Here is a 15,309-nt window from a genome sequence, read left to right on the forward strand (position 1 = left end):
GCTGTAGTGTCATCTTTCCTATGGTTACATTCAGGGGTGGACAGAGGCAGACATGTTATTGGTGGAATTGTGCAACTGCACATTGGCCAAGAAGGGGACCCATTTCCACCTTCAAAGCATATGAAATTGTGCTTTTTGATGAGTTATTGGTCTGATCACTAGCATAAAGACAGAATATAACATTTCTGCCCAACAAAACCATTAATATGAGGCATTCAGGTAGGACAAGCTTAACATTTCTATTACCTGTATGCCCATATTAATAGGCTATATATGTCTCGAGGGGTGACAGATTCCCAAAGGGGCATATACACACATATATTAATTCTTATCTATCTAATAGGATGACGACAGCTGTCCAGACCTGCATCCCACCACAAGAAACACTCCGGAGTAATCACGGGACAATGCTAAAATCCTCAGTGACATAGTGAGGGGTTGCGCACCCTCTTCTTCTCTGAGGCTATTTACTCATCTAAGAGTGCTACTCAAACTGATAGCGTGCAGCTGTGGGGCCCTATTTTCAGAGATGATGTCCTCCACCCTAGTCTCAAAAAGCTGGAAGGGTCTTCAGGAGAGGTGGGTAGTCGAGCTAGGCTATCAGACAGTCACCTTTGTAGCTGTAGTGTCATCTTTCCTATGGTTACATTCAGGGGTGGACAGAGGCAGACATGTTATTGGTGGAATTGTGCAGCTACACATTGGCCAAGAAGTAAAGGGACCCATTTCCACCTTCAAAGCATATGAAATTGTGCTTTATGTTGAGTTATTGGTCTGATCATTAGCATAAAGACAGAATATAACATTTCTCCACAACAAAACCATTAATATGAGGCATACAAGTAGGACAAGCTTAACATTTCTATTACCTGTATGCCTATATTAATAGGTTATATATGTCTCGAGGGGTGACAGATTCCCAATGAGGCATAAACACACATATATTAATTCTTATCTATCTAATAGGATGACGACAGCTGTCCAGACCTGCATCCCACCACAAGAAACACTCCGGAGTAATCACGGGAGAATGCTAAAATCCTCAGTGACATAGTGAGGGGTTGCGCACCCTCTTCTTCTCTAAGGCTATTTACTCATCTAAAAGTGCTACTCAAACTGATAGGGTGAAGCTGTGGGACCCTATTTTCAGAGATGATGTCCTCCACCCAAGTCTCAAAAAGCTGGAAGGGTCTTCAGGAGAGGTGGGTAGTCGAGCTCGGCTATCAGACGGTCACCTTTGTAGCTGTAGTGTCATCTTTCCTATGCTTACATTCAGGGGTGGATAGAGGCAGACATGTTATTGGTGGAATTGTGCAGCTGCACATTGGCCAAGAAGTAAAGGGACCCATTTCCACCTTCAAAGCATATGAAATTGTGCTTTATGTTGAGTTATTGGTCTGATCATTAGCATAAAGACAGAATATAACATTTCTCCACAACAAAACCATTAATATGAGGCATACAAGTAGGACAAGCTTAACATTTCTATTACCTGTATGCCTATATTAATAGGTTATATATGTCTCGAGGGGTGACAGATTCCCAATGAGGCATAAACACACATATATTAATTCTTATCTATCTAATAGGATGACGACAGCTGTCCAGACCTGCATCCCACCACAAGAAACACTCCGGAGTAATCACGGGAGAATGCTAAAATCCTCAGTGACATAGTGAGGGGTTGCGCACCCTCTTCTTCTCTGAGGCTATTTACTCATCTAAGAGTGCTACTCAAACTGATAGGGTGCAGCTGTGGGACCCTATTTTCAGAGATGATGTCCTCCACCCAAGTCTCAAAAAGCTGGAAAGGTCTTCAGGAGAGGTGGGTAGTCGAGCTAGGCTATCAGACGGTCACCTTTGTAGCTGTAGTGTCATCTTTCTTATGGTTACATTCAGGGGTGGACAGAGGCAGACATGTTATTGGTGGAATTGTGCAACTGCACATTGGCCAAGAAGTAAGGGGACCCATTTCCACCTTCAAAGCATATGAAATTGTGCTTTTTGATGAGTTATTGGTCTGATCATTAGCATAAAGACAGAATATAACATTTCTGCCCAACAAAACCATTAATATGAGGCATTCAGGTAGGACAAGCTTAACATTTCTATTACCTGTATGCCCATATTAATAGGTTATATATGTCTCGAGGGGTGACAGATTCCCAATGGGGCATAAACACACATATATTAATTCTTATCTATCTAATAGGATGACGACAGCTGTCCAGACCTGCATCCCACCACAAGAAACACTCCGGAGTAATCACGGGAGAATGCTAAAATCCTCAGTGACATAGTGAGGGGTTGCGCACCCTCTTCTTCTCTGAGGATATTTACTCATCTAAGAGTGCTACTCAAACTGATAGGGTGCAGCTGTGGGACCCTATTTTCAGAGATGATGTCCTCCACCCAAGTCTCAAAAAGCTGGAAGGGTCTTCAGGAGAGGTGGGTAGTCGAGGTAGGCTATCAGACGGTCACCTTTGTAGCTGTAGTGTCATCTTTCCTATGGTTACATTCAGGGGTGGACAGAGGCAGACATGTTATTGGTGGAATTGTGCAACTGCACATTGGCCAAGAAGTAAGGGGACCCATTTCCACCTTCAAAGCATATGAAATTGTGCTTTTTGATGAGTTATTGGTCTGATCATTAGCATAAAGACAGAATATAACATTTCTGCCCAACAAAACTATTAATATGAGGCATTCAGGTAGGACAAGCTTAACATTTCTATTACCTGTATGCCCATATTAATAGGTTATATATGTCTCGAGGGGTGACAGATTCCCAATGAGGCATAAACACACATATATTAATTCTTATCTATCTAATAGGATGACGACAGCTGTCCAGACCTGCATCCCACCACAAGAAACACTCCGGAGTAATCACGGGAGAATGCTAAAATCCTCAGTGACATAGTGAGGGGTTGCGCACCCTCTTCTTCTCTAAGGCTATTTACTCATCTAAGAGTGCTACTCAAACTGATAGGGTGAAGCTGTGGGACCCTATTTTCAGAGATGATGTCCTCCACCCAAGTCTCAAAAAGCTGGAAGGGTCTTCAGGAGAGGTGGGTAGTCGAGCTCGGCTATCAGACGGTCACCTTTGTAGCTGTAGTGTCATCTTTCCTATGCTTACATTCAGGGGTGGATAGAGGCAGACATGTTATTGGTGGAATTGTGCAGCTGCACATTGGCCAAGAAGTAAAGGGACCCATTTCCACCTTCAAAGCATATGAAATTGTGCTTTATGTTGAGTTATTGGTCTGATCATTAGCATAAAGACAGAATATAACATTTCTCCACAACAAAACCATTAATATGAGGCATACAAGTAGGACAAGCTTAACATTTCTATTACCTGTATGCCTATATTAATAGGTTATATATGTCTCAAGGGGTGACAGATTCCCAATGAGGCATAAACACACATATATTAATTCTTATCTATCTAATAGGATGACGACAGCTGTCCAGACCTGCATCCCACCACAAGAAACACTCCGGAGTAATCACGGGAGAATGCTAAAATCCTCAGTGACATAGTGAGGGGTTGCGCACCCTCTTCTTCTCTGAGGCTATTTACTCATCTAAGAGTGCTACTCAAACTGATGGGGTGCAGCTGTGGGACCCTATTTTCAGAGATGATGTCCTCCACCCAAGTCTCAAAAAGCTGGAAGGGTCTTCAGGAGAGGTGGGTAGTCGAGCTAGGCTATCAGACGGTCACCTTTGTAGCTGTAGTGTCATCTTTCTTATGGTTACATTCAGGGGTGGACAGAGGCAGACATGTTATTGGTGGAATTGTGCAACTGCACATTGGCCAAGAAGTAAGGGGACCCATTTCCACCTTCAAAGCATATGAAATTGTGCTTTTTGATGAGTTATTGGTCTGATCATTAGCATAAAGACAAAATATAACATTTCTGCCCAACAAAACCATTAATATGAGGCATTCAGGTAGGACAAGCTTAACATTTCTATTACCTGTATGCCCATATTAATAGGTTATATATGTCTCGAGGGGTGACAGATTCCCAATGGGGCATAAACACACATATATTAATTCTTATCTATCTAATAGGATGACGACAGCTGTCCAGACCTGCATCCCACCACAAGAAACACTCCGGAGTAATCACGGGAGAATGCTAAAATCCTCAGTGACATAGTGAGGGTTTGCGCACCCTCTTCTTCTCTGAGGCTATTTACTCATCTAAGAGTGCTACTCAAACTGATAGGGTGCAGCTGTGGGACCCTATTTTCAGAGATGATGTCCTCCACCCAAGTCTCAAAAAGCTGGAAGGGTCTTCAGGAGAGGTGGGTAGTCGAGGTAGGCTATCAGACGGTCACCTTTGTAGCTGTAGTGTCATCTTTCCTATGGTTACATTCAGTGGTAGACAGAGGCAGACATGTTATTGGTGGAATTGTGCAACTGCACATTGGCCAAGAAGTAAGGGGACCCATTTCCACCTTCAAAGCATATGAAATTGTGCTTTTTGATGAGTTATTGGTCTGATCATTAGCATAAAGACAGAATATAACATTTCTGCCCAACAAAACCATTAATATGAGGCATTCAGGTAGGACAAGCTTAACATTTCTATTACCTGTATGCCCATATTAATAGGTTATATATGTCTCGAGGGGTGACAGATTCCCAATGAGGCATAAACACACATATATTAATTCTTATCTATCTAATAGGATGACGACAGCTGTCCAGACCTGCATCCCACCACAAGAAACACTCCGGAGTAATCACGGGAGAATGCTAAAATCCTCAGTGACATAGTGAGGGGTTGCGCACCCTCTTCTTCTCTGAGGCTATTTACTCATCTAAGAGTGCTACTCAAACTGATAGGGTGCAGCTGTGGGACCCTATTTTCAGAGATGATGTCCTCCACCCAAGTCTCAAAAAGCTGGAAGGGTCTTCAGGAGAGGTGGGTAGTCGAGGTAGGCTATCAGACGGTCACCTTTGTAGCTGTAGTGTCATCTTTCCTATGGTTACATTCAGGGGTAGACAGAGGCAGACATGTTATTGGTGGAATTGTGCAACTGCACATTGGCCAAGAAGTAAGGGGACCCATTTCCACCTTCAAAGCATATGAAATTGTGCTTTTTGATGAGTTATTGGTCTGATCATTAGCATAAAGACAGAATATAACATTTCTGCCCAACAAAACCATTAATATGAGGCATTCAGGTAGGACAAGCTTAACATTTCTATTACCTGTATGCCCATATTAATAGGTTATATATGTCTCGAGGGGTGACAGATTCCCAATGAGGCATAAACACACATATATTAATTCTTATCTATCTAATAGGATGACGACAGCTGTCCAGACCTGCATCCCACCACAAGAAACACTCCGGAGTAATCACGGGAGAATGCTAAAATCCTCAGTGACATAGTGAGGGGTTGCGCACCCTCTTCTTCTCTGAGGCTATTTACTCATCTAAGAGTGCTACTCAAACTGATAGGGTGCAGGTGTGGGACCCTATTTTCAGAGATGATGTCCTCCACCCAAGTCTCAAAAAGCTGGAAGGGTCTTCTGGAGACGTGGGTAGTCGAGCTAGGCTATCAGACGGTCACCTTTGTAGCTGTAGTGTCATCTTTCCTATGGTTACATTCAGGGGTGGACAGAGGCAGACATGTTATTGGTGGAATTGTGCAACTGCACATAGGCCAAGAAGTAAGGGGACCCATTTCCACCTTCAAAGCATATGAAATTGTGCTTTTTGATGAGTGATTGGTCTGATCACTAGCATAAAGACAGAATATAACATTTCTGCCCAACAAAACCATTAATATGAGGCATTCAGGTAGGACAAGCTTAACATTTCTATTACCTGTATGCCCATATTAATAGGTTATAGATGTCTCGAGGGGTGACAGATTCCCAATGGGGCATAAACACACATATATTAATTTTTATCTATCTAATAGGATGACGACAGCTGTCCAGACCTGCATCCCACCACAAGAAACACTCCGGAGTAATCACGGTAGAATGCTAAAATCCTCAGTGACATAGTGAGGGGTTGCGCACCCTCTTCTTCTCTGAGGTTATTTACTCATCTAAGAGTGCTACTCAAACTGATGGGGTGCAGCTGTGGGACCCTATTTTCAGAGATGTTGTCCTCCACCCAAGTCTCAAAAAGCTGGAAGGGTCTTCAGGAGAGGTGGGTAGTCGAGCTAGGCTATCAGACGGTCACCTTTGTAGCTGTAGTGTCATCTTTCCTATGGTTACATTCAGGGGTGGACAGAGGCAGACATGTTATTGGTGGAATTGTGCAGCTGCACATTGGCCAAGAAGTAAAAGGACCCATTTCCACCTTCAAAGCATATGAAATTGTGCTTTATGTTGAGTTATTGGTCTGATCATTAGCATAAAGACAGAATATAACATTTCTCCACAACAAAACCATTAATATGAGGCATACAAGTAGGACAAGCTTAACATTTCTATTACCTTTATGCCTATATTAGTAGGTTATATATGTCTCGAGGGGTGACAGATTCCCAATGGGGCATAAACACACATATATTAATTCTTATCTATCTAATAGGATGACGACAGCTGTCCAGACCTGCATCCCAACACAAGAAACACTCCGGAGTAATCACGGGAGAATGCTAAAATCCTCAGTGACATAGTGAGGGGTTGCGCACCCTCTTCTTCGCTGAGGCTCTTTACTCAACTAACAGTGCTACTCAAACTGATAGGGTGCAGCTGTGGGACCCTATTTTCAGAGATGATGTCCTCCACCCAAGTCTCAAAAAGCTAGAAGGGTCTTCAGGAGAGGTGGGTAGTCGAGCTAGGCTATCAGACGGTCACCTTTGTAGCTGTAGTGTCATCTTTCCTATGGTTACATTCAGGGGTGGACAGAGGCAGACATGTTATTGGTGGAATTGTGCAGCTGCACATTGGCCATGAAGTAAAGGGACCCATTTCCACCTTCAAAGCATATGAAATTGTGCTTTATGTTGAGTTATTGGTCTGATCATTAGCATAAAGACAGAATATAACATTTCTCCACAACAATACCATTAATATGAGGCATACAAGTAGGACAAGCTTAACATTTCTCTTACCTGTATACCTATAATAATAGGTTATATATGTCTCGAGGGGTGACAGATTCCCAATGAGGCATAAACACACATATATTAATTCTTATCTATCTAATAGGATGACGACAGCTGTCCAGACCTGCATCCCACCACAAGAAACACTCCGGAGTAATCACGGGAGAATGCTAAAATCCTCAGTGACATAGTGAGGGGTTGCGCACCCTCTTCTTCTCTGAGGCTATTTACTCATCTAAGAGTGCTACTCAAACTGATGGGGTGCAGCTGTGGGGGCCCTATTTTCAGAGATGATGTCCTCCACTCAAGTCTCAAAAAGCTGGAAGGGTCTTCAGGAGAGATGGGTAGTCGAGCTAGGCTATCAGACGGTCACCTTTGTAGCTGTAGTGTCATCTTTCCTATGGTTACATTCAGGGGTGGACAGAGGTAGATATGTTATTGGTGGAATTGTGCAGCTGCACATTGGCCAAGAAGTAAAGGGACCCATTTCCACCTTCAAAGCATATGAAATTGTGCTTTATGTTGAGTTATTGGTCTGATCATTAGCATAAAGACAGAATATAACATTTCTCCACAACAAAACCATTAATATGAGGCATACAAGTAGGACAAGCTTAACATTTCTATTACCTGTATGCCTATATTAATAGGTTATATATGTCTCAAGGGGTGACAGATTCCCAATGAGGCATAAACACACATATATTAATTCTTATCTATCTAATAGGATGACGACAGCTGTCCAGACCTGCATCCCACCACAAGAAACACTCCGGAGTAATCACGGGAGAATGCTAAAATCCTCAGTGACATAGTGAGGGTTTGCGCACCCTCTTCTTCTCTGAGACTATTTACTCATCTAAGAGTGCTACTCAAACTGATGGGGTGCAGCTGTGGGACCCTATTTTCAGAGATGATGTCCTCCACCCAAGTCTCAAAAAGCTGGAAGGGTCTTCAGGAGAGGTGGGTAGTCGAGCTAGGCTATCAGACGGTCACCTTTGTAGCTGTAGTGTCATCTTTCCTATGGTTACATTCAGGGGTGGACAGAGGCAGACATGTTATTGGTGGAATTGTGCAACTGCACATTGGCCAAGAAGTAAGGGGACCCATTTCCACCTTCAAAGCATATGAAATTGTGCTTTTTGATGAGTGATTGGTCTGATCACTAGCATAAAGACAGAATATAACATTTCTGCCCAACAAAACCATTAATATGAGGCATTCAGGTAGGACAAGCTTAACATTTCTATTACCTGTATGCCCATATTAATAGGTTATATATGTCTCGAGGGGTGACAGATTCCCAATGGGGCATAAACACACATATATTAATTCTTATCTATCTAATAGGATGACGACAGCTGTCCAGACCTGCATCCCACCACAAGAAACACTCCGGAGTAATCACGGTAGAATGCTAAAATCCTCAGTGACATAGTGAGGGGTTGCGCACCCTCTTCTTCTCTGAGTCTATTTACTCATCTAAGAGTGCTACTCAAACTGATAGGGTGCAGCTGTGGGACCCTATTTTCAGAGATGATGTCCTCCACCCAAGTCTCAAAAAGCTGGAAGGGTCTTCAGGAGAGGTGGGTAGTCGAGCTAGGCTATCAGACGGTCACCTTTGTAGCTGTAGTGTCATCTTTCCTATGGTTACATTCAGGGGTGGACAGAGGTAGATATGTTATTGGTGGAATTGTGCAGCTGCACATTGGCCAAGAAGTAAAGGGACCCATTTCCACCTTCAAAGCATATGAAATTGTGCTTTATGTTGAGTTATTGGTCTGATCATTAGCATAAAGACAGAATATAACATTTCTCCACAACAAAACCATTAATATGAGGGATACAAGTAGGACAAGCTTAACATTTCTATTACCTGTATGCCTATATTAATAGGTTATATATGTCTCGAGGGGTGACAGATTCCCAATGAGTCATAAACACACATATATTAATTCTTATCTATCTAATAGGATGACGACAGCTGTCCAGACCTGCATCCCACCACAAGAAACACTCCGGAGTAATCACGGGAGAATGCTAAAATCCTCAGTGACATAGTGAGGGGTTGCGCACCCTCTTCTTCTCTGAGACTATTTACTCATCTAAGAGTGCTACTCAAACTGATGGGGTGCAGCTGTGGGACCCTATTTTCAGAGATGATGTCCTCCACCCAAGTCTCAAAAAGCTGGAAGGGTCTTCAGGAGAGGTGGGTAGTCGAGCTAGGCTATCAGACGGTCACCTTTGTAGCTGTAGTGTCATCTTTCCTATGGTTACATTCAGGGGTGGACAGAGGCAGACATGTTATTGGTGGAATTGTGCAACTGCACATTGGCCAAGAAGTAAGGGGACCCATTTCCACCTTCAAAGCATATGAAATTGTGCTTTTTGATGAGTGATTGGTCTGATCACTAGCATAAAGACAGAATATAACATTTCTGCCCAACAAAACCATTAATATGAGGCATTCAGGTAGGACAAGCTTAACATTTCTATTACCTGTATGCCCATATTAATAGGTTATATATGTCTCGAGGGGTGACAGATTCCCAATGGGGCATAAACACACATATATTAATTCTTATCTATCTAATAGGATGACGACAGCTGTCCAGACCTGCATCCCACCACAAGAAACACTCCGGAGTAATCACGGTAGAATGCTAAAATCCTCAGTGACATAGTGAGGGGTTGCGCACCCTCTTCTTCTCTGAGTCTATTTACTCATCTAAGAGTGCTACTCAAACTGATAGGGTGCAGCTGTGGGACCCTATTTTCAGAGATGATGTCCTCCACCCAAGTCTCAAAAAGCTGGAAGGGTCTTCAGGAGAGGTGGGTAGTCGAGCTAGGCTATCAGACGGTCACCTTTGTAGCTGTAGTGTCATCTTTCCTATGGTTACATTCAGGGGTGGACAGAGGTAGATATGTTATTGGTGGAATTGTGCAGCTGCACATTGGCCAAGAAGTAAAGGGACCCATTTCCACCTTCAAAGCATATGAAATTGTGCTTTATGTTGAGTTATTGGTCTGATCATTAGCATAAAGACAGAATATAACATTTCTCCACAACAAAACCATTAATATGAGGGATACAAGTAGGACAAGCTTAACATTTCTATTACCTGTATGCCTATATTAATAGGTTATATATGTCTCGAGGGGTGACAGATTCCCAATGAGTCATAAACACACATATATTAATTCTTATCTATCTAATAGGATGACGACAGCTGTCCAGACCTGCATCCCACCACAAGAAACACTCCGGAGTAATCACGGGAGAATGCTAAAATCCTCAGTGACATAGTGAGGGGTTGCGCACCCTCTTCTTCTCTGAGACTATTTACTCATCTAAGAGTGCTACTCAAACTGATGGGGTGCAGCTGTGGGACCCTATTTTCAGAGATGATGTCCTCCACCCAAGTCTCAAAAAGCTGGAAGGGTCTTCAGGAGAGGTGGGTAGTCGAGCTAGGCTATCAGACGGTCACCTTTGTAGCTGTAGTGTCATCTTTCCTATGGTTACATTCAGGGGTGGACAGAGGCAGACATGTTATTGGTGGAATTGTGCAACTGCACATTGGCCAAGAAGTAAGGGGACCCATTTCCACCTTCAAAGCATATGAAATTGTGCTTTTTGATGAGTGATTGGTCTGATCACTAGCATAAAGACAGAATATAACATTTCTGCCCAACAAAACCATTAATATGAGGCATTCAGGTAGGACAAGCTTAACATTTCTATTACCTGTATGCCCATATTAATAGGTTATATATGTCTCGAGGGGTGACAGATTCCCAATGGGGCATAAACACACATATATTAATTCTTATCTATCTAATAGGATGACGACAGCTGTCCAGACCTGCATCCCACCACAAGAAACACTCCGGAGTAATCACGGTAGAATGCTAAAATCCTCAGTGACATAGTGAGGGGTTGCGCACCCTCTTCTTCTCTGAGGCTATTTACTCATCTAAGAGTGCTACTCAAACTGATAGGGTGCAGCTGTGGGACCCTATTTTCAGAGATGATGTCCTCCACCCAAGTCTCAAAAAGTTGGAAGGGTTTTCAGGAGAGGTGGGTAGTCGAGCTAGGCTATCAGACGGTCACCTTTGTAGCTGTAGTGTCATCTTTCCTATGGTTACATTCAGGGGTGGACAGAGGCAGACATGTTATTGGTGGAATTGTGCAGCTGCACATTGGCCAAGAAGTAAAGGGACCCATTTCCACCTTCAAAGCATATGAAATTGTGCTTTATGTTGAGTTATTGGTCTGATCATTAGCATAAAGACAGAATATAACATTTCTCCACAACAAAACCATTAATATGAGGCATACAAGTAGGACAAGCTTAACATTTCTATTACCTGAATGCCCATATTAATAGGTTATATATGTCTCGAGGGGTGACAGATTCCCAATGAGGCATAAACACACATATATTAATTCTTATCTATCTAATAGGATGACGACAGCTGTCCAGACCTGCATCCTACCACAAGAAACACTCCGGAGTAATCACGGGAGAATGCTAAAATCCTCAGTGACATAGTGAGGGGTTGCGCACCCTCTTCTTCTCTGAGGCTATTTACTCATCTAAGAGTGCTACTCAAACTGATGGGGTGCAGTTGTGGGACCCTATTTTCAGAGATGATGTCCTCCACCCAAGTCTCAAAAAGCTGGAAGGGTCTTCAGGAGGGGTGGGTAGTCGAGCTAGGCTATCAGACGGTCACCTTTGTAGCTGTAGTGTCATCTTTCCTATGGTTACATTGAGGGGTGGACAGAGGCAGACATGTTATTGGTGGAATTGTGCAGCTGCACATTGGCCAAGAAGTAAAAGGACCCATTTCCACCTTCAAAGCATATAAAATTGTGCTTTATGTTGAGTTATTGGTCTGATCATTAGCATAAAGACAGAATATAACATTTCTCCACAACAAAACCATTACTATGAGGCATACAAGTAGGACAAGCTTAACATTTCTATTACCTTTATGCCTATATTAGTAGGTTATATATGTCTCGAGGGGTGACAGATTCCCAATGGGGCAGAAACACACATATATTAATTCTTATCTATCTAATAGGATGACGACAGCTGTCCAGACCTGCATCCCACCACAAGAAACACTCCGGAGTAATCATGGGAGAATGCTAAAATCCTCAGTGACATAGTGAGGGGTTGCGCACCCTCTTCTTCTCTGAGGCTATTTACTCAACTAAGAGTGCTACTCAAACTGATAGGGTGCAGCTGTGGAACCCTATTTTCAGAGATGATGTCCTCCACCCAAGTCTCAAAAAGCTGGAAGGGTCTTCAGGAGAGGTGGGTAGTCGAGCTAGGCTATCAGATGGTCACCTTTGTAGCTGTAGTGTCATCTTTCCTATGGTTACATTCAGGGATGGACAGAGGCAGACATGTTATTGGTGGAATTGTGCAGCTGCACATTGGCCATGAAGTAAAGGGACCCATTTCCACCTTCAAAGCATATGAAATTGTGCTTTATGTTGAGTTATTGGTCTGATCATTAGCATAAAGACAGAATATAACATTTCTAAAACAACAAAACCATTAATATGAGGCATACAAGTAGGACAAGCTTAACATTTCTATTACCTGTATGCCCATATTAATAGGTTATATATGTCTCGAGGGGTGACAGATTCCCAATGAGGCATAAACACACATATATTAATTCTTATCTATCTAATAGGATGACGACAGCTGTCCAGACCTGCATCCCACCACAAGAAACACTCCGGAGTAATCACGGGAGAATGCTAAAATCCTCAGTGACATAGTGAGGGGTTGCGCACCCTCTTCTTCTCTAAGGCTATTTACTCATCTAAGAGTGCTACTCAAACTGATAGGGTGAAGCTGTGGGACCCTATTTTCAGAGATGATGTCCTCCACCCAAGTCTCAAAAAGCTGGAAGGGTCTTCAGGAGAGGTGGGTAGTCGAGCTAGGCTATCAGACGGTCACCTTTGTAGCTGTAGTGTCATCTTTCCTATGGTTACATTCAGGGGTGGACAGAGGTAGATATGTTATTGGTGGAATTGTGCAGCTGCACATTGGCCAAGAAGTAAAGGGACCCATTTCCACCTTCAAAGCATATGAAATTGTGCTTTATGTTGAGTTATTGGTCTGATCATTAGCATAAAGACAGAATATAACATTTCTCCACAACAAAACCATTAATATGAGGGATACAAGTAGGACAAGCTTAACATTTCTATTACCTGTATGCCTATATTAATAGGTTATATATGTCTCGAGGGGTGACAGATTCCCAATGAGTCATAAACACACATATATTAATTCTTATCTATCTAATAGGATGACGACAGCTGTCCAGACCTGCATCCCACCACAAGAAACACTCCGGAGTAATCACGGGAGAATGCTAAAATCCTCAGTGACATAGTGAGGGGTTGCGCACCCTCTTCTTCTCTGAGACTATTTACTCATCTAAGAGTGCTACTCAAACTGATGGGGTGCAGCTGTGGGACCCTATTTTCAGAGATGATGTCCTCCACCCAAGTCTCAAAAAGCTGGAAGGGTCTTCAGGAGAGGTGGGTAGTCGAGCTAGGCTATCAGACGGTCACCTTTGTAGCTGTAGTGTCATCTTTCCTATGGTTACATTCAGGGGTGGACAGAGGCAGACATGTTATTGGTGGAATTGTGCAACTGCACATTGGCCAAGAAGTAAGGGGACCCATTTCCACCTTCAAAGCATATGAAATTGTGCTTTTTGATGAGTGATTGGTCTGATCACTAGCATAAAGACAGAATATAACATTTCTGCCCAACAAAACCATTAATATGAGGCATTCAGGTAGGACAAGCTTAACATTTCTATTACCTGTATGCCCATATTAATAGGTTATATATGTCTCGAGGGGTGACAGATTCCCAATGGGGCATAAACACACATATATTAATTCTTATCTATCTAATAGGATGACGACAGCTGTCCAGACCTGCATCCCACCACAAGAAACACTCCGGAGTAATCACGGTAGAATGCTAAAATCCTCAGTGACATAGTGAGGGGTTGCGCACCCTCTTCTTCTCTGAGGCTATTTACTCATCTAAGAGTGCTACTCAAACTGATAGGGTGCAGCTGTGGGACCCTATTTTCAGAGATGATGTCCTCCACCCAAGTCTCAAAAAGTTGGAAGGGTTTTCAGGAGAGGTGGGTAGTCGAGCTAGGCTATCAGACGGTCACCTTTGTAGCTGTAGTGTCATCTTTCCTATGGTTACATTCAGGGGTGGACAGAGGCAGACATGTTATTGGTGGAATTGTGCAGCTGCACATTGGCCAAGAAGTAAAGGGACCCATTTCCACCTTCAAAGCATATGAAATTGTGCTTTATGTTGAGTTATTGGTCTGATCATTAGCATAAAGACAGAATATAACATTTCTCCACAACAAAACCATTAATATGAGGCATACAAGTAGGACAAGCTTAACATTTCTATTACCTGAATGCCCATATTAATAGGTTATATATGTCTCGAGGGGTGACAGATTCCCAATGAGGCATAAACACACATATATTAATTCTTATCTATCTAATAGGATGACGACAGCTGTCCAGACCTGCATCCTACCACAAGAAACACTCCGGAGTAATCACGGGAGAATGCTAAAATCCTCAGTGACATAGTGAGGGGTTGCGCACCCTCTTCTTCTCTGAGGCTATTTACTCATCTAAGAGTGCTACTCAAACTGATGGGGTGCAGTTGTGGGACCCTATTTTCAGAGATGATGTCCTCCACCCAAGTCTCAAAAAGCTGGAAGGGTCTTCAGGAGGGGTGGGTAGTCGAGCTAGGCTATCAGACGGTCACCTTTGTAGCTGTAGTGTCATCTTTCCTATGGTTACATTGAGGGGTGGACAGAGGCAGACATGTTATTGGTGGAATTGTGCAGCTGCACATTGGCCAAGAAGTAAAAGGACCCATTTCCACCTTCAAAGCATATAAAATTGTGCTTTATGTTGAGTTATTGGTCTGATCATTAGCATAAAGACAGAATATAACATTTCTCCACAACAAAACCATTACTATGAGGCATACAAGTAGGACAAGCTTAACATTTCTATTACCTTTATGCCTATATTAGTAGGTTATATATGTCTCGAGGGGTGACAGATTCCCAATGGGGCAGAAACACACATATATTAATTCTTATCTATCTAATAGGATGACGACAGC

This window comes from Ranitomeya imitator, chromosome 1 (assembly GCF_032444005.1).
Source record: "Ranitomeya imitator isolate aRanImi1 chromosome 1, aRanImi1.pri, whole genome shotgun sequence".
Classification (NCBI taxonomy): domain Eukaryota; kingdom Metazoa; phylum Chordata; class Amphibia; order Anura; family Dendrobatidae; genus Ranitomeya; species Ranitomeya imitator.